The sequence below is a fragment of the Onychomys torridus genome, chromosome X (genome assembly GCF_903995425.1).
Source record: "Onychomys torridus chromosome X, mOncTor1.1, whole genome shotgun sequence".
NCBI lineage: Eukaryota > Metazoa > Chordata > Mammalia > Rodentia > Cricetidae > Onychomys > Onychomys torridus.
Genome location: NC_050466.1, coordinates 25,859,865 through 25,884,189, shown reverse-complemented (window position 1 = coordinate 25,884,189; position 24,325 = coordinate 25,859,865). Strand labels below are relative to the sequence as shown.

General features: G+C 35.8%; 1 pseudogene; it reads left to right on the top strand.

Moving 5' to 3' along the window:
• Positions 1–7,377: 7,377 nt before the first annotated feature.
• LOC118574582 lies at positions 7,378–22,750 on the top strand (annotated as a pseudogene).
• Positions 22,751–24,325: the final 1,575 nt, after the last annotated feature.

Sequence of the window (24,325 nt, the reverse complement as noted above, 5' to 3'; positions counted from 1 at the left end):
GATTTTCTGAGTCCTGGGAAATTTTTCTTAATCATTATTAATACACACACAAATTATATATGTAAAACCAGTTTGCTGAGTTCATTTAGTGTTGCATGGGTATGAATTTCTTCAGTGTAGACACCTTGGGATTGCACAACCAATCACAGGGGGCCTCACTGGAGAAGACTGAATCTTCCTTTTTTCTGCTTACAGATCTTCATCTAGAGGGGGAGAACTGTCAGAGTTTATCCTCCTTTTGCCATTATGCTGGTCTTGTTTAGATTACAATATTGTTGAGATTTCATGGGTATAGTTTCCTTATCATATCCTGACCATACAATCCTGGAGTAGATGTAGTAGTCCTCTGGCAACCTTCCACTCCTCTTCCTGTGTTGTTCTTAGAACCTTAGGTATAGAGATTGCAGTTCAAATGCATCAATTGTTGCTTAGCACTCCATTGCCCATTATCCTCTGCATTTTGACCAGTTGTGGTTTTCTTTAATGTTCTTCCATGATTCTCAACAAAGCTTCTTTGATGAGGTGTAGATGTAACTGTCTTGTTAAATAAGAAACACAGAACCAATTGTAGAGTTAAAATCCATGAGGTCAGAGCAAGAGTGGAAAACCTTACCCTTTACTCCTTCTGTTGTCCTCCGCAAGAGACCTACTGCTATGTGTCCTGTCTATTTCTAGACTTTCTGTTCTGTTTTCTCATTGGTTGTAAACCCAGCCACATGACCTCCTCATCACTGTCTATTTGTACAGACCTCCAGGTCTTCTATGGTTGGTATTGAGATTAAAGGCGTGTGTCTGCCATGCTGGCTGTGTCCTTGAACACACAGAGATCTACCTAGCTCTGCCTCCCAAGTGCTGGGATTAAAGGTGTCCACCACTACTGCTCAGCTTCTGCTCTGGCTTGCTCTGACCTCAAGGCAACTTTATTAACATACAAATAAAATCACATTTCAATACAAATAAAATATCATATTTTCCCTATTTTATTTGAATAAAAAGGAAAAAAGGAAAAAGTTATAACTAATATAAGAAAAACTATATACAAAAGTACAATAACTATATATATCATATATACAAACAATAAATACCTCAACAATGTCTAGTCCATTTGTATTTGACAAATTCAGAGAAAATAATTCCATTATCTATCCTATTTTGGTAAGTCCAGAATGTACCTGATTCACTTTCTATCCTAACTTATATTGCTAACAGAACTGTCTTATAATGTCTTTCAAATTTATACACTTACAGCTCTTAGTGAATTTTTCTGAAATCCTTAACAAAGATAATTATAACTATAACTAACTGATCTTCAACTCCTTCAGAGACCCAAGAAGGAAATAATACTACCTAATAAAAAATAAAAACAGGAAGTGCATGCAAGCATCAGATATTTTATAAAATTATACCCCATATCGATCACCCTGCCTATAAATCAACTATAATGGATCAAAGACTTCACTGTGAAACTACAAGTGCTCAAACTTCTAGGAGAAAACATAGACAATACTCCACAAGACATAAGTGTAGGAAAGGACCTCCTGAATAGCACTGTATTCACTCAGAAATTCAAGGCAATAAATGACAAATAGGACTTCATAAATACATAGAATATATATATATATATATATATATATATATATATATATATATATATATACATACGAAAAAACCCACAGAGTGAAAGACTCTTGCCTCCTATATGTATGATAGGAGGTTAAAATTCAGAATATACAAATAACTTAAACAAACAAGGAGTAGAAAAACAAAAACAATTGTCCAAATTAAAAATATATTGGCTTGGGATCTGAACAGAGAATTATCAGTTTTAGGCTAAGAGATATTTCAATATATTCATCATTATGTTACAAATTAGGAAGACGCAAATAAAATGAACTTTGAGATTTCATCTCACTCCAGTTTGAAAGGCTGAGATCAACAAAAGAACCAATAACAAAATGCTGGCGAGGATGCCAGGACGAACTCTCATTCACTGTTGGTGGGAACGTGAAATGGAGGAGCCATGTTAGATAACAGTCTGTAAAATTATCAAAAAGTTAAGAGTACATCCACTGTGCTATCCAGTATATCACCTGGCATTTGTTGAATGCTCGGCATGTGCCCAAGGACACACATCCTACCCTACAGATGTTTTCACAGCTATGTTTATCCTTCTTTATTCACAGGAGCTAGGAAATGGAAATGACTTAAATGTCTTTCAGCTGATGAGTGGGATACTGTCATAATGTAATTCTATCCAGATTCAAAGAAAAATTAAATCATGAAATTTACAGCTGGAACTAGAAAAGATTACATGGACTGAGGTATTTCAAACCTAGAAAGACAAATGCTGCATGTTTTCTCTTATATGTGGTTCCAACCACTGAATTTCCACATACAAATGTATAACCTGGGGTAACCACAAAAAGTAGAAAAATAAAAAATGGAGCATTCTGAGAGGAAGAATTACAAACAGGGTATCAGTAGGACACAGTTGTTATGAAAAGAAAGTTTGGGAAATTAAAAGGGAAGATTTAACTGGCCAGTGGGCAGGCAGAGCTATACAGAGGAAGAGGGGGAGGAGGCCAAATAACACTAAGGATGCTGATAAAGCTACAGGGAAATATCATTTCATGTTTCCTCAAAAGTACACATGTAATATATATGCACACATGTGTGTGTGTACACAATAAACACTTTTTAAATTTTTCTCTCACTTAAACTTTTAAATGTTATTATTTCTTTCATTTTTGAGATTATAATATAATCACATATATATATATAAATAATAAAAAGTGAAATTACACTAATTGGAGTGGTTCTCTCCACCAAAAGCTATAGATTTTCTAACAACATCCCCAGGGCCAGACATGGGAAACCTCTCTTCATGTCATTGATCAGTGAAGTCCAAGATCTGCTAAAACAATATATCTGCTATAACAGTTGTGCTTAATTGTCTTCCAGGACTTGAAGGTAAGACCCTATTGCTGAAGACACCACATACTGAGGACCAACGAGCAAATAAATAGTGAAAAGCAAGAAAAGGACATTTATTTGATGAGGACATGTTTTGAAAATGAGGGGAAAATGTCTAGCAAAATTCCAAGTCCAGCTTTAGTATACTGACAAGGTGTTTGGGATTAAATATATGCTAAGTCATATGAACAACAAAGCATTCCTGGTTAAAGTATGTGATTCCTATTTATCCATCACTTTCTGAGTTCCAGCCTTTTCTTTAGGGTGGTCTGACATGTTGTTTTGTCTGCACTGTGTGAACTCCTGATTTCCTCTCCTTTCTCTGGGAGATAAGTTGACCCTCTGGCTGGCACCAGGCTTTAGCAATTTTCTTCTGCCAGAATTAAATTCCTGGGTGAAATTCAAATCCTTATGGTATTTCAGCCATGTAGTATCTAAAGGGAGTGGCACAGGAGAACTTTTGGAATTCCTTCATTTCTTACTAGCCTGGCAATTATGATAACAGTCATTCTATGTTTACTTTCGTAAAAATGTTAAAATTTTTACCATGAGCAAAATTTCTAATTCCATAAGTAATTTTTCTACAGTCTCCTCTATACTACCAGGTCTGGGAAAGGATCATGGAGGCATCAGTAACAAGCCCCTGTGTTGTGCATGGTATTAGCAGTACCATACTGTAGCATGACATGAACCCATAGAACATATAAACCAGCACAGTACTATATTAATACTAAATCCCATGCTATAATTAGCTAAGTAATCTTGAGGCAAATTTGTGATTCAGTTTTGTTGTAATCTGTCACAGGTAATAAATTGCTGAAATACAAGTCTGAAATTGGGGCCTAAATATGTCCCCTTCCACCAGGCTTTTCCAGAGACTCTACTAATATGCACTTCCAGATTCCTTTACATTTCTAAAGGAAAGTTGGCATATGGATAGCTGTTTCTATTTAAGTGACACTGGAATATGCTGATTAGAGTAAATTGCTCAGGGCTAGCATGTTCCACCATCAGTGGAATATTTTAAACAGAAGTATGGCCCAGTCTCTAATTCATTTGTATCTTGTTAGAAATTATCATTAAAATTTTCAAAATGTGTTTTTAGAAGCTTTAAAAGTAGTCCTTTCTCTTCCATTTAATCTATTCTTCAGTAGCTAGTCACTTGGTAAATTAATTTTCTTAGAAGGCAATTAGGATTTATTTTTAAAAGTATATTGTTTCTCGGGCATTACTTTCTGAGTCATATTCCATTCATCCCACTTTTCCTACTGATCACTCCTTACATGAAAATCATCTATACCTATACCATAATTTCATAAATAGTGGTTTATTTCTTTTTATTTTTTTCTGAACAATCTCATGGAAAATTATTTAAAAGTGAAAGAGAAGCTCGCATGGTTCCTTTCAGGTCAATTCTAACTCAGGGGCCTTGAAATGTGTTTCAGAAGTAAATGGTGTCGTCATAAATTGGGGCTTACATTCTATACCTAGGGGAACCAAAGACAATCTCAGTAGCCTGTAATATTTTGAGAGCCTCTTGGACAGCCTTGACCAACAACTCTACAGACGGCTTCTTATGACTGGTGTTGGGGTTTTCATTAGATGCTATTTGGATTTTCGAGGGAAAATTGCAGTCCAAGTGATAGAATTTCAGTAAAATTATGTATGTATATTTATACATAGACTTATGCATTATAACTCTCTTTTTAAGCTAGCTAATTAATACTATGATTCCTTATGACTTTTTCAGGCATCCTCACTGTTATTTTGCCCTCCTTCTTCTGCATTTTTTCTCTTTACCTAATTAGAGTCTGTAGTTAGAATTTTCCTGCCTGGCCCACAGTCAGGACAAATCTCTCTTACCCACCAGGACCACAGTCACTCAGACCCAACCAAGTAAACACACAGAAACTTATATTGCTTACAAACTGTATGGCCGTGGCAGGCTTCTTGTTATCTACTTCTTCTATCTTAAATTAACCCATTTCTATTAGTCTACACTTTGCCACATGGCTTGTGGCTTACCAGTGTCTTTACATGTTGCTTCTCATGGCGGTGGCTGGCAGTGTATCCACTCAGCCTTCCTGTCCCAGCCTTCTCCTCTCTTCCTTATCCCGCCTACCTTATCCTTCCTGCCTGGCTACTGGCCAATCAGTACTTCATTTTAACCAATCAGAGCAACATATTTGACATACAGAACATCCCACAGCAAGAGTCCCCTCTCATTAAGTGATAAAATTATTTGTGTCTTGATTTGTGTATCTGTGTGGGAGAAAACTTGACAGTCCATCTTTAAAAGTATCCCTATGAACCACAACAATAACCAGTATGGCACAACAATCGAAAGGTAAATGGTATATAACATGGTGGTAACCAACCACTCTCTAATTGGATTCTGTATCCACTCAACAAGAGGGAAATTATTCCTAGTTCTGGAAACCTAAGAAACTACTCAGGGTTAGTGAGATCATGGATCTTGGAGGAGAACCTACAACCACCACTTTAATAAATCAGCATAGCCCCTAACGGTACTCTAAATATTTTTTTATACACACAGGTAAGTGTATCCCTCACTTCCCGTCAAGAAAACTTATTTGAATAGAAAAGAAAACTTCTCTTTGCAACAGACTGAGATCATTACAGAAAACTATATCTAATCAAAGCACAGAGTTATAGAGCCCAGTTACATATGACAAATCAACCACAGAACTCCTGCATTGCAGAAGAGGGAGCCAAAAGATGCTGAAAGCCAAAGGACCAGGGAGTTTGCCATGAGACTGTGTTTCTTACTCATGTCAGAAGCTACACCCATAAAGTGTCAACAACATACATGTGCTGAACAGAACAACAATATTAGACATGCTAAATGTGAGAGAGGAAAGCCCATGTGTCCTAACCCTACACAAAGAACTACAGACAACACAGAATGCTGAAAGTAGGAGAAATAGTTTTACCTTGGGAAAAATGATCTAATTCATTTTTCATTGCTAAATGGTCAATACAAGTAACAATATACAGATTGAACAGGTTGTTCTTATATACTTATGAATACATAGTTATACATATTCTTACAATAAATAAAAAAGAGGCCAAGAATTTGAAAGAAAACAAGGGACAGTATACAAGAAGGTTTGGAAGGAAGAAAGGGAAGGATGAAATAATGTATTGTATCAAAAATAAGGATTGTCCAGGCAGGGGAAATAGCTTTGTGTAGCATGAATCCAAATCTCTGTCTCTCTGATTTTTCAGCATTTACCCTGATATCTGCCTCTGGGTTTTTATTATGACCAATTAGGATTCGTGTTACAGCTTTGTATTTAAAATGTCAGTCATTCAATCCCCAGAACCCACGTAAGTTCCTTCTATGTGTATTTGTGGGGGCCACCTTCAATTTTATTCTTAGAACGCCAACACTGGATCCCCAGAACATGTTATTGTTTTCCGTTTTTCAGGTGTATTTAATTTGATCTTTTTATCTTTAAAAATGCATAGCATTAAGCACTGAAAGTTCATTTTTGTTTCTCTTCAGATTTTTACGATCTAACCTATACCTTCTTTGTTTCAAAAATTTCTCAGACAACTAAAGATATTAGTATAGAGGTTGGAGGAACAGATAAATGATTAAGAACACTTTGTTCTCTTGCAGAGGACATTGAGTTCACAACCATCTATAACTCTATTTCCAAGGAATCTGATAACATCTTCTGAACTCTGTGGCCTAAGAACTAGGCAAGTATGTTGTACACAAACTTTTGTTCAAGCAAAGCACTTATGAACATAATGTAAAACAAATAAAGAAGATACTTAGTGAAAAAATTGTCACAAAATTTTGCTTAAAAATGACTCATAAATAAATTAGACACTTAGACTTGACATTTATTGAGTTTGAATAAATATTCTTATGTAATTTAAATTATATACTTATATTGGTTTAACATATGCATGTAAATTATTCCTAGCACCTGACAGAGTCAGGAAATATGTGAGTCACTACATTTTTACATGTTATTTCTTACATGCTAGTAACTGAATTCACTGTAGACACAATAGAATGTTCTAGTCTCAGTCTAAAAACTTATGAAGGAAGGAGAGATAAGAAATTCAAATGGAGAAGTAAGTTGTTATTTTATCTTCATGATTCCTCTTCAGAGTTTCTAAGTAACTAGGTTTTTAACCTGAGGCCTCATTAAGCAAGAGGCTGACATGGACATATTTGTGTGTATATTTGTAATATTTTAGAATATAATAAAACTGTGAAGACACCATTGTATTCAGTGCATGGAATTATATTAACTACAGTTACCAAAAACATTGTTTATCTCTGGTTGATATTAGGATTAGAAGCTAACTTATAGAGTTCCTGTGTGTGTGTGTGTGTGTGTGTGTGTGTGTGTGTAGAAAATGATGCGGGTAAAGAGACTATAATTTTAAGAAAGATAACCATTGGCTGTAGTATAGCAATACAAATGTGCCAACTAAAGGAAATTTTGTTTGGTTGCACATTTATATGAAGAATACAGATAAATGACTATATTTAAATATGATAGAGGAAGAAAACTTGTTAGAAGTTAAAAAGAGAATATTTGATTCAGCAAAGGTCTTAAAAATCAAAAAGGCATTAAACTCAAATACTTTCAGGTACAAACATAAACTCTGGTTACTGAATTAATAACCATAATCCCATTAAGAAAGTTTTGTACTTGCTGTGACAAAATACCTTTAAAAAGTATCTTATAAAGGGATTTGTTTTAGTTTATAGTTCCAAGGTATTAAATACATTGAAAAAGAAAGTCATGGCTCCAGGAACTTCAGGTGGCTAGAGATGCTTAGGAACAGAGAGAGAGATGAATGATGATTCTCAGATTTATTTTCCTTTTGATTCAGTCCAGGAACTTATTCTACAGAATGGACTCACAGTCATGGTGGGATTTCCTTCTACAATTAACCTACTTTATAAACTTCATTACACATATCTAGGTGTTTCTCTACTATATGTTTTTAGATATTCATGATAACAATTAAAATTTAGTTATCAAAATTTCTTAATTTGGAAAATTAACACAAATAATTTTATCTCAATGATTCCTTAATGATTACACCTTTCCTGTTCCCAGCTTTCCTGAGTTGCCAATAGATATTAGTTTTGTGAGATTTCAGAGCTAGTGAAGTCATGGTTATTGGAGGAAAACCTGCAAGCACTAATTTACTAAACCAGCATAATCCCTAACAACAATCTATAAACATTTGTTCTTGTTCCCACAGATAACTGTAGTCTGCACTACATCATGGAAACTTCTTTTTACAACAGAGACCACTACAGAAAACCACAACCAATAAAAATGCAGAGTTATGAAGCCTAGTTCCAATGGGTATATCTACAAAACAGTTTCTGTTTTAAGGCTCAGTGAACACTGGGGAGAAGTCAGTAGGAAGACTGTAAAAGCCAGAAGACCATGGAATTTCCTGTAAGATTGTGTCTCCCAAAAACTTCAGAACCTACATATGTAAAGTCTCATTAACACAATTACCTAAGCATGAGCTGATCAAGGACAAAAGACCTCCTGATAGAGTAGTAGATAGCTTTCTCTGGCAATGGCTCTGATATAAAGAGGTCTAAAGCAAAAAAAAAAAAAAAAAAAGTACTGCTGCTTGATTTAACACCTTTGCTTCTTGATGGACCATTTATTTATGATGTTGGTTCTCCAGAACTCTTTTGCTACCACAAGTGCCAAGGTTCTTCAGCCTTCTATCATGGACTGGACACATAACTTTTCCCAGGAATCTTCCAGATCTTCACTGTCAAATTGGAACTAATGAGGTATACAAGTCTCCAAGACTGAGAAGCTACTGGATTCTCATTGCTTCTAGTCTGCAGATAGCCATTTTTAGTCTACACAGCTTGTGTAATGTAAGATAATCTAATATATCCTCTTATGTAATATATATTCATTCTGCAAGTTCTGTTTCTCTAAAGATCTCTTACACAGGACTACATATAAACTTTTACATATCTACATCAAGCTATAGTTCTTCCTTAATCTTTATCTTTCTTGACTGTAAATATTTTGAACTTGAAAATTTATGTGACTGACAGAGCTGGTTTTGTTTGTCTCTATGTTTCTCTGGTGAGATTTATGTCAAAAAATTTTTTGGAACTGACAGAAATGAAAGTGTTACTAATATTTTAGAACATAGTATTAAGTGAACAGAAATGTCCATTTATTAGTAACCTGGAGATGCTAATGTTGATTATTTGTTTCAAATGACATAGACATTTTAACTACTAAATTACCTGTTCATTGTATGTTTAACATAAATTTTAGAACTATATTATTATATTGTAGATACTCCTGTTTTAACCATGCATCCCCCCAGAGTTTGAGTGTTCACAAAAGTTTTGTGTCTAAATTAGTACTCTGCTCTCTGGTGACATTAAAATTTACCTTTCCTTCTAAAGTTACTGGTTAGCTTTCAGTTGTGTACACTATTTTCTTCTTCCTTTTTCCTTTAATCTCTTCTTTCTGCCCTTCTTTCTTGTCTTATACATTAATTCTCTATGTGTAATAACTAATCTAAATTTGTCATTTTGACAGGAGTTTGAATCAAATGTCTTCAGGCATATCTGTGAAGTATTTTCTAGATCAGGTTTTTAACATCAGAAGATTTACCATTCACAAAAATGGACAGCATCTTTCCATGGGCTGGGTTCTGCTGTGGATATCGCTCTGTGTAAATAAAGTTCTGATTGGCCAGTGGCCAGGCAGGAAAACTCTAACTACAGGGTTCCCAGACTGAATTAAGAAGAAAAGGGGAGCTAATACTAAGTGTTCATCATTTCTCTCTGCTTCTTAATTAACTTTTAAATTGCTGAAGCTATGGTTTACTGTTATGATGGTCTTACTCTACCTTGAAAACAAAAACAAAAATAAACACTTCCTTGAGTTGGTGATGTTAGGTATCACACATCAGCAATGAGAGTTAACTAATATGCTATGTTGACATGGCTTATGGATTTAATATTTCATCTGTCTACTACATCTATCTGCCTATCTATTATTACTGACTTGGAGACGTATTTTCCCATGTCTCCCTCACAGCAGTCCGTTTGGGATTGACTCAAACACATGAAAAAGTGTGCCTATTGAGACAACACTTGCATTTTAAAAAATACTTTTTTGATACAATATTTTTTTCTGTTTCATCTGACATATTCCTGCCCTCTTCTCTCATATTCTTTTCTCCAAAAACCCTTAGTTTGTCTTTTGGGAAAGTGATAAGAGAAAGCAACATTAAAGACCAAGCTATAGGATGTTTATATATTTATTGTACTTAGGAATTACAAATAGAAGTTTTATAAATCAAAATGTTTAAAACGGGAGATATTCTCCCAAATATCTCATTCTAAGTCATGTTTATCCTTTTTTCTAGTCTAGTTTCTTGGAAGCATTTAATTGAATTTGTTACAGCTTTGTTTCTATACATTTGTCACTCTCACTGAGTATCCCTTGCTTATGTAAACCCCAAGAACTCTTAAATGCAGAGAGAATACAGATGTTTTGTAGTGAAGAACATTAATAATGATATAAAAGTTTTTCTTCAAAATGTTAAGAATTGGGCTAGAGAGATTTCTCAGGAGTTGAAAACATCAACATTCTTCCAGAGGATTGGAGTGTGATTTTCAGCACTTATATGGCAGCTCACAACTGTGTGTAACTTCAGTTCTAGGACACCCAATACCTTTTTCTTGACTACTTAATTTAAAGACTTACATGTTCACATCTTATGGTAGAAAAAAGTATCTCAAGTTAAGGTATATTCTATAGTTCTGATAAATGTATAGTTTAATGAGGTAGAAAGTTAAAGACAATTGTTAATTTATTCATTTTCCAAATATTTATTAAGAGAAAAATGTGTGAAGAAAATCCCCATGTCTTTTGTAGAACCATAGAGAAATCAGTGTTGTGGCTTTCTGGGCATTATATTGTAAGGAAAAGGACAGATAAGAGACAACATAGCTATAGTTCATGATGAATGTTGTAAAGAAAAGTCCCTATCCCAAACTTTGGCTGAAGAATTGACTTAATCTTTTCTCATATTTTCAAAACTAACATCCATTTAACATGTCCCAAGTCCAAAATTAAGTTTTCTTTTTTAATTATTTCCCCAGATACCTTTATTAGCATATTTATTATACTATGCTTAAAGATTGCCAGGGATTTCCTATATGCTTTAGTATTAAGTCCAAAAAACTTATGCTGGCTCATAAAATTATAAATAATATGCCTTTGCCTTGCTTTTCAGAATGTATCCTTGTTTATCTGTACTTGCTTTTATTCTGTTCTTTATTTATGTATTTACCAAGGTCATCCCTACCTCTTGAGTCTTATTACTTTAACTGTTTAATATTCTGGAACTAATCTATCTTCTTATTATGGCCTTCCCCTTGTCATTAAAATTTAAGATTAAATAATTCCTTCTATGAGGATATCTCTTAAATACATACTCCAGCTTACTTATTCAGTCAGTAGCACTATTTTCTATTTTTTCTTTTGCTATCATGCTAATGCGATAATATATTTTTCCTTTCATAAAAGGCTACACCTAGTGCAGTCCATATGGGGACCATTATAAGGTTCTGTTGGTCTGCCTGCCTTTGGCATACCCTTTTCTCTTTCTTTTGCTCCTTGAGATTTAATATGCCATAATAAATGGAGGGAAAAGAGATATCAGGATTTGGGGGTGGGGTGATTGGGATAAGGTTGCTTACTGCTGGCTAAAGTAATAGAATATCAGTTCCTCATCTGTCCCTGGGTAGAGACATGATATTCTAAAGTATCCAAAATGTAAGATTAAAAACACACTTTCCCTCTCTCTTAAGAATTAATCCAGACATGTCAATCAGCTAGTCAGACATCACCTTGAAGAAATGAGATATAGCTAAAGACATGTTAATAGGATGGGAGGAATAACACACCCTTAATGAGTGGTTGCTTATACCTCTTCACTGCATTCCTTTCTGAGTTATAACACAAGAAGCATAACTTTCCTATTCTTCCCTTCTTTCTCTCTGTTCTTCAAAGACAAGTCAGAATCCTATGCATTCTTATACCATGGACATACTCAGTCTTTCTCTAAAGGATGTATATTCCTCACCGTAGAGCTGATTGCAGACCTCTATCACTGAGCCTGCCTGTCTTCTTGGAACTAACTCAAAAGACAAGACTTTTATTATCCACCTTTATTTCTTTCATCTATCTATCATTCCCCTTGCTAACATTTACAACTTGCCTGTCCTTTTCTTTTTTGGTTTCCCTCAAACTCTAGAAAATTCTCTGATTATGTTTTTAAATTATTATATTAAGGACATTAAACTATTATTGCATGACATTCATTAACTATGTGAATATGAATGTTTCCAAATGACCTCACATATATTACTCTTTTTTGAAGAAGTGTAGACAACTTTATGAAGTCAAGTTAACCAAAGTTACACGACATTTGTACTTACATCTAGTACTGAACATCTGGTTGATAAAATTGTTACAAAGATTGAAGAAAATGGCCTCCATTTGTATGCCTGTTAAGTATACTACACTGAAGGAGTGCCTTGTTAGATGGAGGACATCCTCTGTTGAGAATTTCTGACAGTCCAAATCCTCCCATTGACAGCCTTACTTCCACTACTCAATCATAGATGATAGTTCCCAGAGCACTTCTCAATAAATCACCTACATCTCAGTGACTATTTCTTAGAGATATGAACTATGACTTTCATAATTCTAAAACAATTGAACAATAATAAATTCAAATTTTTTTTGGAAAGTGAAGAAGGCTGATGATGGGAAAATATATTTGATTTTCTTTTTCACTGTTAGAAAACAGATACTCCTTATAAGCACCCCATTAATTTGTGGATATTTCAAGGGGTCATTCTACAGATAGCATAATATCCTGAGGACTGTCTATAAATGAAACAGAGATATTTATAAATTTATATTGTTACACATACCTGAATTCCCATTGAAGCTTGCAGATGCATTTCTATGTATATACAAATATTATTAAATTTCTCCAAATACTTTAAAGAACATTAAATTTCATTTATTATATTTTTCTTATGATAATCAGGCATTAGATTTTTTAAAGATATTATATAAGTATTTCTACTTCCATTCTTAATGTACAATGCCTATTATTCATTACCTTTAAGTACATTAGAATAAAATATTTTGAAATAAATTGTTCTGCATTACACCAAAAGGCTCTTGAGGATTCACACTGTACATTTCCAATAAGATTTAATCAATCTTTAAACTTTTCCCTGCTTATTGTAAAATCAAATATCTTGTGACAATGCCAAAAAATGAAGAAGAAATAGTTGGATTTTCTTCAGCTAGCATGCCAGTTTGAAAGTTGATAGCTTACTGCAAAGTAAAATCTGTAATGTAAAAGGAAAATTAATTAGAAATCTTCACTTTTGGAAGGTAGACAAACACATTATTTATTAGCTTGTCCTACTGACCACTATCTACTTTCTATATTTGAATGCTGAATATAAAAGAACACTATTTAAAACCAAATCATACACACATGCACCACGAAAAGGTAAGGTCATCAGAATATACTTACTTTGCATTCTGTAAGAATTCTTTATTAGCAGTAGAAATGGAAAATAAAAATCCTATTAGATCAAAAAAAGTTGTAGAGATTACAAACTTGTTAATTAATTTTATACTTTTAAAATATTCTTCAGAGGCCTTTAATCACAAGGAAGAAGACATTAAGTATTTTTTCCTATCAGTGTCTGGTGTTCCATATCGGGAGTCAGTTGCAGTGGAACACAATGTCCCAGTATGTCCCCTGGAGTGAAAGAAGTTTCTAGACAACATCATCTAGACAACATCAAGGTTGCTTTTATGATCACCCAATAGAACAAACTGAGGGAACTGAGGAGTAAGCTGGAGTTCTGAAGTGAAGTTCCTTTCTGTGGCTCAGCTTCTCATGCCTCAGCTTTTGGCTTCTTTTGGTTTTTTGTCTTTTTTAAACCATGAGATAAACAATAGAAACATTTCTTGGAAATGATTTACATTTAGCTGTCTTTGAGGACATTTTTGTATTGTTCTGTTTTGTTCACACTCAGCTATTTTACTCATTACAGAACCAAAGGACCAGCTTGACCCTCAAAAGGCCTTGGAAGGGACTTAAATATATTCAAGTCTGAAATTGAGGAGAGGAAACCCTACTCTACAACCAACTCTTCCGTTAGCTTTACCTTCTACCAATATAATATATATTACACTAGACACTTAAATTGTCCATGTGTCATTATAGTACATTTCCATATCTATTATAAAACAGGATAAATCTGTTAAATCCATTTTAAGCTAAATGTAATCACATATTAGTTAATTGTAAAGGTGTGGCTCTTTTCTTAGAGACCTGAATTAATTGGTTAATTTGGCAGTCATACAGCAGTGAGACCTTTGATTTGCCGTTTTTGGTTTAGTCACCTTGTTGATTGAACACCCTATATATATTTATTTTAACTTACACATTTGCTTTTATCATAACACTTTCCATTCCAAGTATTTAATGACCAATTTTGGGAGACATGAGGCAATGATAGCTCTTGATGAAAGGGCTGGATATACTCTTCCATGGGAGGCACACTAAAGAAAGCCAGTGCGGAAACACATTACTTCCTTACTTGGGATTATCCAAGGGTCCTTTGTGGAAAAAGTTGGTCATGAGAGACAAGGTTTGGCAACTCTTAATTAATATTATTTGAAATTTTAGAGCCTGGAGTTTGGGAAATGTCAATCCTAAATGAACAAGGACCAAAGAAGCAAAGTAAAGTTATAATGGCAAGAAAGGCACTACAAAGCCCAGTGATATGAGTAACAGCTAATTTTGCTGTCTGTAAAGTCTCACTGACTTGACTTCTACAATAGGCTCAGGAATAATTTGTTCAACTGCAGAAGAAACAAACCAGATTTGTTATTTAAGGAGACAGAAAGTACTCAAGAAAGGTTTTGCATTGAGGGCGTAGAGGGGTTTATGAGTCCTAATATGAAGGTGATATTCAGGGTATCATTTGAATAAAAAGTATAAATATTCAAGTAGTTTGTAGCTTTCATGGTTTTCATTTTGAATGCTTCCTGGAAAATAGGGTTTAATCTTGGAGAAGTTAAACCAGTTACTAATTGTATTCAAACTAATAAATGGTCCCTTTTAAGTTGACTAATGCTGGCTATCTGAATGACAGCTGTTTCCTTGTTTATACATTCCTTTTGGGTGTTCAAGACCATGTAGGTGACAAAAGATAAACTTTTACTTAAGTCAGCTGAAATTCCTTAGGGATTACTCTTAAGGATTAAAGATAATCCCCCTGGCTCCTTTAACTTTTCCTCTGTCAGTCTGGCTATCTGTAGGGATGCCTCAGGGGCCTGATGAACATATCACTTCCTTAGGAAGTATGGGAAAGTTGTCCCTGTCCATTGGATCTTCTTCCCACAGGATGTGTACTGGCCAGAGTTGGATCTCTAGAGACTCCACAACCTGTCTAATAAAGAAGACAAATGACTTACTAGGGGAGTCTCAGCATGTCTGGGTCCTGGCTGACCTTAGAAGGGCTAAAATATCAGTCATCCTTTGGATGCTCTTATCCTCATTGGCATAGACTTCCAAGGTTTGGTTGCTAAACTTCCAGAAGTAAAGATTTACCATCCTTGTAATTTTAATCTCTAGTAATAAATAAAGCTTGGACCAAGAAAAGTTTTAAATAAATCCTGATTTTATTAAAAAATCAATATCCTCAAATGTCTAAAACCTACCCAAGTTAGTAAAAATAGTATTTTCTTGATTAGATTTAGTTTCATTTTTATATGCCAGGTTTTACAAATGCTAACAACAGTACATCAAAAATTTGGAGAATATTAATAACCTTTAATCATCAAACATATGCCATCTCTAAATCCTGTTCTTCAGTAATCTTATATAACTTCCTCAGACCTTGAGTGATTTAGCTATAAGGTGTTTTTGATGTTGTACAGAATCCAATTTTTTCTAAAATATTTTCTTTTAACCCTTTTGACTAACAATGTATCCTCAGATTAATACCCTTTTAAACATTATTTTCATGCTTATTTACTTTTTTGTTTTATTTTCTTACACAATATTTGAATATAAATTATATCCTTGGCATAAAGTAACAAATTAAGATTACCTATAAATATATTATTAAACTGCCAAGCTGAATTTTCACTGTTTTAAGCCTCAGGCCAGTCTCCTCACTGCTTATATTTTTAGATCTTTCTCCTACTATGGTCTTTCAGAGTTTGGGAGTTAAAGTTTTACATTTTAGCAAGGACCTACTGAGCTATCAGTGACCTTGAGCAGAGAACATTCTTTGTAAACAAGAAATGCAGAACAGAAAGTACAAAGAGAGCCAAAATTCTTTACATATTAACCTAGTAATCTCAGTTTTAGATATAAAAGACATTTACCTCTTTTGTTCTAGGCTGAGACAGTGAAGGCACCTTTGTGTGTGTGTGTGTGTGTGTGTGTGTGTGTGTGTGTGTGTGTGTGTGTGTAGAATATTATTTTATTTATTTGCTATTTTTTAAATTATTTTTCATTTACATACTAAACCCAGTTCCCTTCCCCTCCCTTTCTCCCACCACATGTACCTCCCCCCCATCCCACCCCCATCCTCTCCTCAGAGAGGTTAAGTCCTTTCTTGGGGTGTCAACAAAGTCTGGCATACTAAATTGAGGCAGGACTAAGTCCCTCCCCACTGTGTCAATGCTGAGCAAAGTATCCCACCCTAGGGAATGTGTTCCAAAAAGCCATTTCATGCACCTGGGATAAGTCCTGATCCCACTGCCAACGTCTCCACAAACAGATCAAGCCACATAACTGTCACCCACATTCAGAGGGTCTAGTTCAATCCCATGCATATTCCCCATCTGACAGGCCAGAGTCCATGAGCTCCCACCAGCTTGGTTCAGCTGTCTAGGTGGTAGTCCCCATCATGATCTTGACCTCACTGGTTTTTATGGGGGTGCATCATCACTTCTCTTAACATAGGTCTTATCATTTCATATGATTCTTCTTGTGTTTTATAAGAATCATTCTTTCAAATCAGAAATGGCACTTGGTAGAATCTGTAACCCACACTAAAATATCAGCAAATAGTAACAATCAAATCAGGTTCTTGCAGTCGTACAACAGAAAGCAAGAGTGGACGCTGAGGCCATCCCCTGAGCTTTCTTTCCATGAAACAGCTTCCCAAAGCTGAAAGATCAGCTTCCCATCCCCATTATGAACACTTTCTTTTATTTTACTTTTTATTTTATTTTATTTATTTTTTATTGTACATCCTGACAGTAGTTTCCCCTCTCTAGGGGCAGGCTTTCCATGGGTATCAACAAAACATGGCAGATCAAGTTGCAGTAAGATTAAGTACCTCCCCCTGTATTCAGGGTGGGCAAGGCAGTCCAGTATGAGGAATAGGTTCCCAGGAGCCAGCCAAAGCATTAGGGACAGCTCCTGCTCTCGTTGTTAGGAGTACCACAAAGAGACAAGACTATACAATTGACACATACATGTAGAGGACTTAGACAGGTCCCATGCAGGCTCCGTGAGCCAGCTATTTTTAATACATTAAGAATTGCCTCTAGACCTGGCCCTTCAGGCAGAGTCAGGGATGAGATCCTTCTGATAGTATGAGTCTCAAACTGGACCAGTCAGTGGTTGGCTACACCTATAATTCCTGCACTACCATTACCCCAGCACATCTATTAGGCAGGAAAAGATTGTAAGTCAAAGGCTTTTGAGTTGGGCTGGTGAACCAATCCCTCTGCTGAAAGTGTTGCCTGGCTACGGGAGATGACCTGTTCAGGATCTCTAACCCCCAGTGCTGTGCATTGCTTGGGACTCCCTCATAGATTCCTGGGAAATTCCCATTGCACTAGGTTTCTAGTTTGTCAAATACTCAACTAATCTTTGTCACTTCAATATTTAATTTACTTTTATTTATTTTGCATCCTGACCACAATTTCCCCTCTGCCCCCCTCCACCCCAGCCCCAGGCTCCCTCTCCATCCACTCCTCCTCTGTTTCTGTTCAGAAGTGGGCAGGCCTTCCTTGGGAACAAACAAAGCATGCCTTATCAAGTCTTAGTAAGACTAAGCACTTCCCCTTGTATTTAGACTAGGCAAGACAGTCCATTAGGAGGAATAGGTTCCCAAAAGCCAGTCAGAGTGTTACAAACAGCCCTTGCTCCCATTGTTAGGAATTCCACAAATAAACTAATAATACAACACTCACATATATTTAGAGGGCTTAGGTTGGTCACATGCAGGATCCCTGGTTGCTTGTTTAGACTGTGAGTTTCGATGAGCCAGATTAGCTATTTCTGTGGGTTTTCTTATGATGTTCTTGACCCCTCTGGCTCCTACAATCTTTCCTCCCTTTCTTCAACAGGATTGCCTGAGTTTGATCTAATGTTTGGCTGTGGGTCTCTGCATTTGTTTCCATCAGTTGCTGGATGAAGGCTTTCTGATGACAGTTGGGATAGTCACCAATCTGATCATAGAAAATGGACAGTTCAGGTTGCATATCTACTGTTGCTAGGAGTCTTAGCTGGGGTCATCCTTGTAGATTCCTGGGAGTTTCCACTGCATCAGGTTTCTATCTGACCCAGAAATGCTCCCTGTTTCCAGTAATCTCTTTCAATACTCTCCTTCTCCATCCACTCCCCCATTTTACTTTTTTAATGTATTCTTCCCTCGTACACTACATCCCTACTGCAGCCTCCTCTCCCTCATCTTCTCCAGTTCCCCCTACCAACTTTCCTCTCCCAATCTACTGCTCCTTTCCTGCATTTCCCTTAAGAAATTTTTATATTTATACTTATAGGAACTGAGCATGGCATAACAGGATATAATAAGGTACAAACAGCCTTGATATGGACACTTTTTAATCATTGGGTAAACAGTAGTAACATCCTCTGGAAATGATTTGCTTTTTAGCTGATTTTCAAGACACAGTGTTCCTAATCTTGAGCTACTTTGTTGTTCTTCAAATTCCCTATTACAAAGCCCCTAGGCCCAGCTCTCCAAGGCGCCTTGGAGGACACTTTGAAACAATGGCTTGGCTCTAAAATGGGGAAAGGCTAGTTAATCCTGATTCTAGAGCTGGCTTTCCAGTGAGCTAAAACAACATATGACAGTCTAACAATATAATGTATATTACAGAGGAGCATGGAGAATTTTAAAAACCTTTTGGGGAACTTAACACTAAAGGTATCTTTTCCAAAGCTTTTCTTTTTATTGAAAGTGCTTGATAATTAATTCAAACCCTTTATTTCTTTTAAATGTATTCAAAGCTTATACTTACTCATAATTTTCTCCTATATGGTTTAGCAATTTGATTTTACCTGTGGCATCAAATTTGCTGACAAACAATTGTTCATGGTACTTTCCTATAATGCTTTTAAAAAATATGTAGGAATATACAATTGTCATTTCTGATTTTAGTAACTTAGGTTTTCTTTCTCTCTCTTTTTTTTTTTTTTGGTTTTTTGAGAAAGGGTCTCTCTGTGTAGTTTTGGTGTCTGTCCTGGATCTCACTCTGACGACCAGGCTGGCCTTGAACTCACAGAGATCAGCCTTGCTCTGCCTCCCCAGAGCTGGGATTAAAGGTGTGCACCACCACTGCAGGGCTTCTGTTTGCTTAATGTATCCAACTTCCTCTTTTCATCACCAATTTTGAAGAAGCAATTTTATCCTTTATTTTCTATAATCTTATGCCAATTACTTGATTGATTGATTGATTGATTGATTGATTATTTTGAGACACAATCTCAGGTCATCCAAGATGACCTCACATTTGCTAAGTAGCAGGATACAGACTTGAACACATGTGCTCTTGATCTCCTACCTCAGCTTCTCATGGGCTGGGATGACAGGACTATACCATCACACTTGATAGCTACTTTAGCTATTTGTGTTCCGATTTATCAAGATTACAGCTTTGTTTTTATTTTTATGCTCTCTTAAATTGCAAGGCTCAGTTTTATTTGAGATCATTCTTCTTTGCTCCATCATTTATTTTTCCCTACCTGACTCCATTTGACATAGCATGTAAAGTTATGAATATTTCTATTGTGGTGCTTTTGTAACATCATAATTTTTTAAAATTATACTTTTATTTACATGTGACATAAGGAATTTCATATGTATATTTCACTTCTGCTAATTTTGACTAATTAGTTAGGAGGACATATTATTTATTATCTATACTTTCGTGTTTTCCAGTTTTCTTTCTGTCATTCTATAGTCTCATTCCATTCCAATTTGTAAATTACTTAGGATAGCAATATTGTAAAATTTATTAAGACTAGTTATATGACCTAACATTAGGTTGGCCCTGAAGAATCTTCCATGCTTGACAAACATATTGTTTTTCCTGTTAATGAATATAGTGTTCTGTAAGAAGTTTTAGGGTCACTTGACATATCATATTCTTTAAGTTATCTGTTTCCTAGCTAAATGTCTATGTAGTTGTTATTTACATTATTAAATGTGGATGTTTACCTTCCCAACTATTATTGGAGAGCTAGTTATTTATCCCATCTATTTTGTCAGCATTGCTTAGAGCACTTAGAGCTCCACAGATTAGTTTACAAACTTTATTATTATTTTATTTTATTTATTTTTGTTTTTTTAATGTTTTATTTTAACTCATATGTATAGGTTTTTGTCTGCATAGCACATGTGTGCCTTCTAGAAGAGGATGTCAAAGCCCCTGGAGTTACAGATGTTGTGAGCCATCATGTAGATAGTGGGAACTGAACTTGGGTCCTCTGCAAGAACAGTAAGTTCTCTTAACCTCTGAGCCATCTCTCCAGCAGTATATTGGTTTTTCAAGACAAACGTTTTCTATGTAACAATCCTGGATGTCCTGGAACTCACTTTGTAAAGCAGGATGGCCTCAAACTCACAGAGATCCATCTACCTATCTTTGCCTACTGAGTGATGGGATCAAAGGTGTATACTATTATACCTGGATAATCGTTATTAATATTTGATGAACTGATACGTTTTCAAAATACGTGCTTTTGTTCTTATAATAGTTATCCATGTTAAGTTACATTTTCATGAGGGATGCTACCACCTCCTCTGAGCAGCAGCCCCAACCTGCTGCTCAGCCTTCCAAGGTTCCCTAAATCCTGAGTGGAGTGATTTAATGAAGACATTCCATTTAGGACTGACTGTTGTAAGGTGTCTCACTCTCCACATTGTTCAGTAGCAGGTTTCTGTACTTGTTCCAGTCTGCTGCAAAAGAAGCTGCTCTGATGATGGCCAAGCAAGGTAGAATCAAGCAAAGGGATGGTTATAGAGAAGCATAGTCCCCCTATGTGTCGGGCAGGAATTTGTGAGACAGTACTATATGCTGCTTAACCAGCCCCAGGACATGCTGCATAGGTCTTATGGAAATAATTCTTCCTATGCCCATGGGTGCTTGGATTCCAAAGGAAAGCCAGCAGATACAATCTATGGGCAGATAGAAATCCACAGGAAAGTAATGTTACAAAACTTCACCAATTGCTACACCAAGATTCACCATGTGGATGCTCACAGGACTCTGAATGATGGGGTGGCAGTCCAAATGATCGTGCAATAACAATCAGGCTCTGCAGAGGTTTACACAGACCTTTGTCCTTGCTCCTGAGGGCTCTGTTGCCAACAACTTCTATGTTCATAACATCTTCAGATACCAAGATGAGGTCTTGGGGTCACTGAGCCTAAGGAGGAATCTGAGGAGGAAATGGGAACCTGAAAAAAAGACTGCAGACATCTGAGGTCATGCCTGATGATTCTGAAACTTTCTGTGATCAGACTGTGAGAAACAATTTGGTGGAGCATTTGGAAAATCCTGTTGTGGAGCTGGAGCATAACCAGAAATGCAGCTGGACTGGGAACTTGTGTTCAAAATCCAAGGAGACAAGCCTGAGCCTGCAGTGGAGGAAGCTGTTTCTGAGGATGTGCAGAAGAGCACTTTCCCAGCCCCAGTGGACCTCACCCCAACACAGGAGGACTTGAGAAAATTTTCTTGAGCATTTGTGACAAGTAAGACTCTTACTTTCAGTGGAGCTGTTCCAATGACGGAAACATTACCTCATGTGGTATAAGTGCCACCTTCACAGCCCTTACAAAAATCTATGCCTGAATTTCAATTTCCACCACAAAGGCCTCAGAGAGATCAGGGAGTTCAAGAGGAATGGATAAATATCCCTCCTTAGAAGAAGCCCTCATCAATCTGAGAGGCTAGTGAAACAGGCCATGTGGAATCTTGATGGATGGTAAGGCACACAGTGACAGTCACCAACTCTTCATCAGGAACCTGCCACATGAGGCTGACAACTCAGAACTGATGGAATGTTTCCAAAATTATGGGAAAGTGGTGGAGTTGCACTTTAACAGTGCTGGGAAAGTTATCCAATTTTGGATTTGTTATGTTTGATAATTCTTGAGCCTGTTCAGAAGATCTTTGACAATAGGCCCATTGTGTTCTGAGATGCAGTCGTCTGAATGTGGAAGAGAAGATTCATGTTGCCAGGGAAGGTGGTCTCACAAATAATGGCCTCTGTGGCCACAAAGGCTTGGTAGCAGACTGGACCAAGCAGTGGAAGAGGAGGCCCTCACCAGGAAGGCATGATGCAGAAACCAGGGTTTGCCATGGGCAGGAAGATTGCAATTCCAAGGGAGTGAATTACTTGGCCCTAAACTCCACACAGCACAGAGCCCTGGCTCTGCAGAATGGTGAAACCCTCCAACCAGCCTTTGGTGTCTCAGCCTGGTCTGCTATAAACTGCTTTGGTTTGTACAGGTTTAATTTCACTTGTGTTCATGCTGCATGCCCCATTACCCCAACTTTTTACTGCCCTTCCCTTCCCACTTTCTGCAATGATATTTTAGGAAGAATATATATTGAAAGAAGAGGGAAGACTGACCTTCCTGTTCACAATACAGACTGGAGTTTAACAGCAATTTCCCTACAAGTGCATCTTGCTTTGCACGAACAGTGGATGTTTCATTTCTTGGGAGACACAGGATTTGATAAACATTTTGGAAGCAAGAAAAAAATCCATATTATTTGTCAGATGTCAGTACTCCCTTGTTATGTTGGAAAAGTTCCTTTTGGCAACTGCTGCTGGGTCCCTGCTAGTGTGGCTAACTGAATAAAAGTTGTTTCCAGAACTTTGTCCTATTGACTTGTCATTAGCAAACAGTTCTAAACTTACATTTATACCATTGGATTTTTATTGATGGAGCCTGTTGATGTCTAGAACACAGCTAAAGACTTTTGTTTTGGACTATTACTTTTTTTTTATTTTGCTTTGTTATTCTTGTTTTGTTTTTTAAGGTTTGTTTTGAGGTTGAGTTTTTCATGTTTTATTTGTATTTTTTTTTTAAAGAAAAGGAACAAAAAATCCCCACAAGAAAATAAACATGCCAAAATCTGATAACAAAACCAAGTAAAACTGTGCCTTCTATTTATCTTTGATTCCAGTTCCGGCAATTGTTTAAAGAAAACTAATAAAGATTCTATATTTGTGTTAGAAAAATGTTACATTCATCAGATATTACTATATCTTCCTCAGCTTTCTTGTGGGTACTATTTTCAGCTACAATTTTAATCCTTTTCCTTTGTGTATCCTTACTGGTAAAGTAAATCCATTGGATCATTTTTTTATCCATTCTTCCAATGTTTGTCTTTATATTAGGGATTCATATCTATTTAACTTTAATTATATATGAATAGAGATTCAAATTTTCCATTTTATTGTTTTTTTTTACTACTAATATATTATTCCTTATTTCTTATTTTACTGATTTTTCAAAGTTGATTTTCCATAGTGGATTTGATTTCCTTCTCTACATAGTCTATATACAATTTTCTATGGCTATCATGATACGTATTATTTATAAATTTATATTCCTATTTTGCTGTCCATTTTATGCAATTTCTGTCATAACATATATAAATATAAATAAATAAATAAATAAATAAATATATATATATATATATATATATATATATATATATATATAGTATAATTGGTATCCAATAACAAAGATTTATACTTTTCTATATTTTTTCTATACAAACAATCAAAACCCACAAAAACAAAACACATGGTTAAGGCTGGGGCTGGAAAGCTAGTTTGGGTGGTAAAAGAGTTACCTTTGCAATACTGAATTCCTAAAGCAAGGTAGAAAACAGAGACAGGAGGGTCATCCAGAAGCCACTTAGCCTGAAATACACAGCAGAGAAGCATAAAC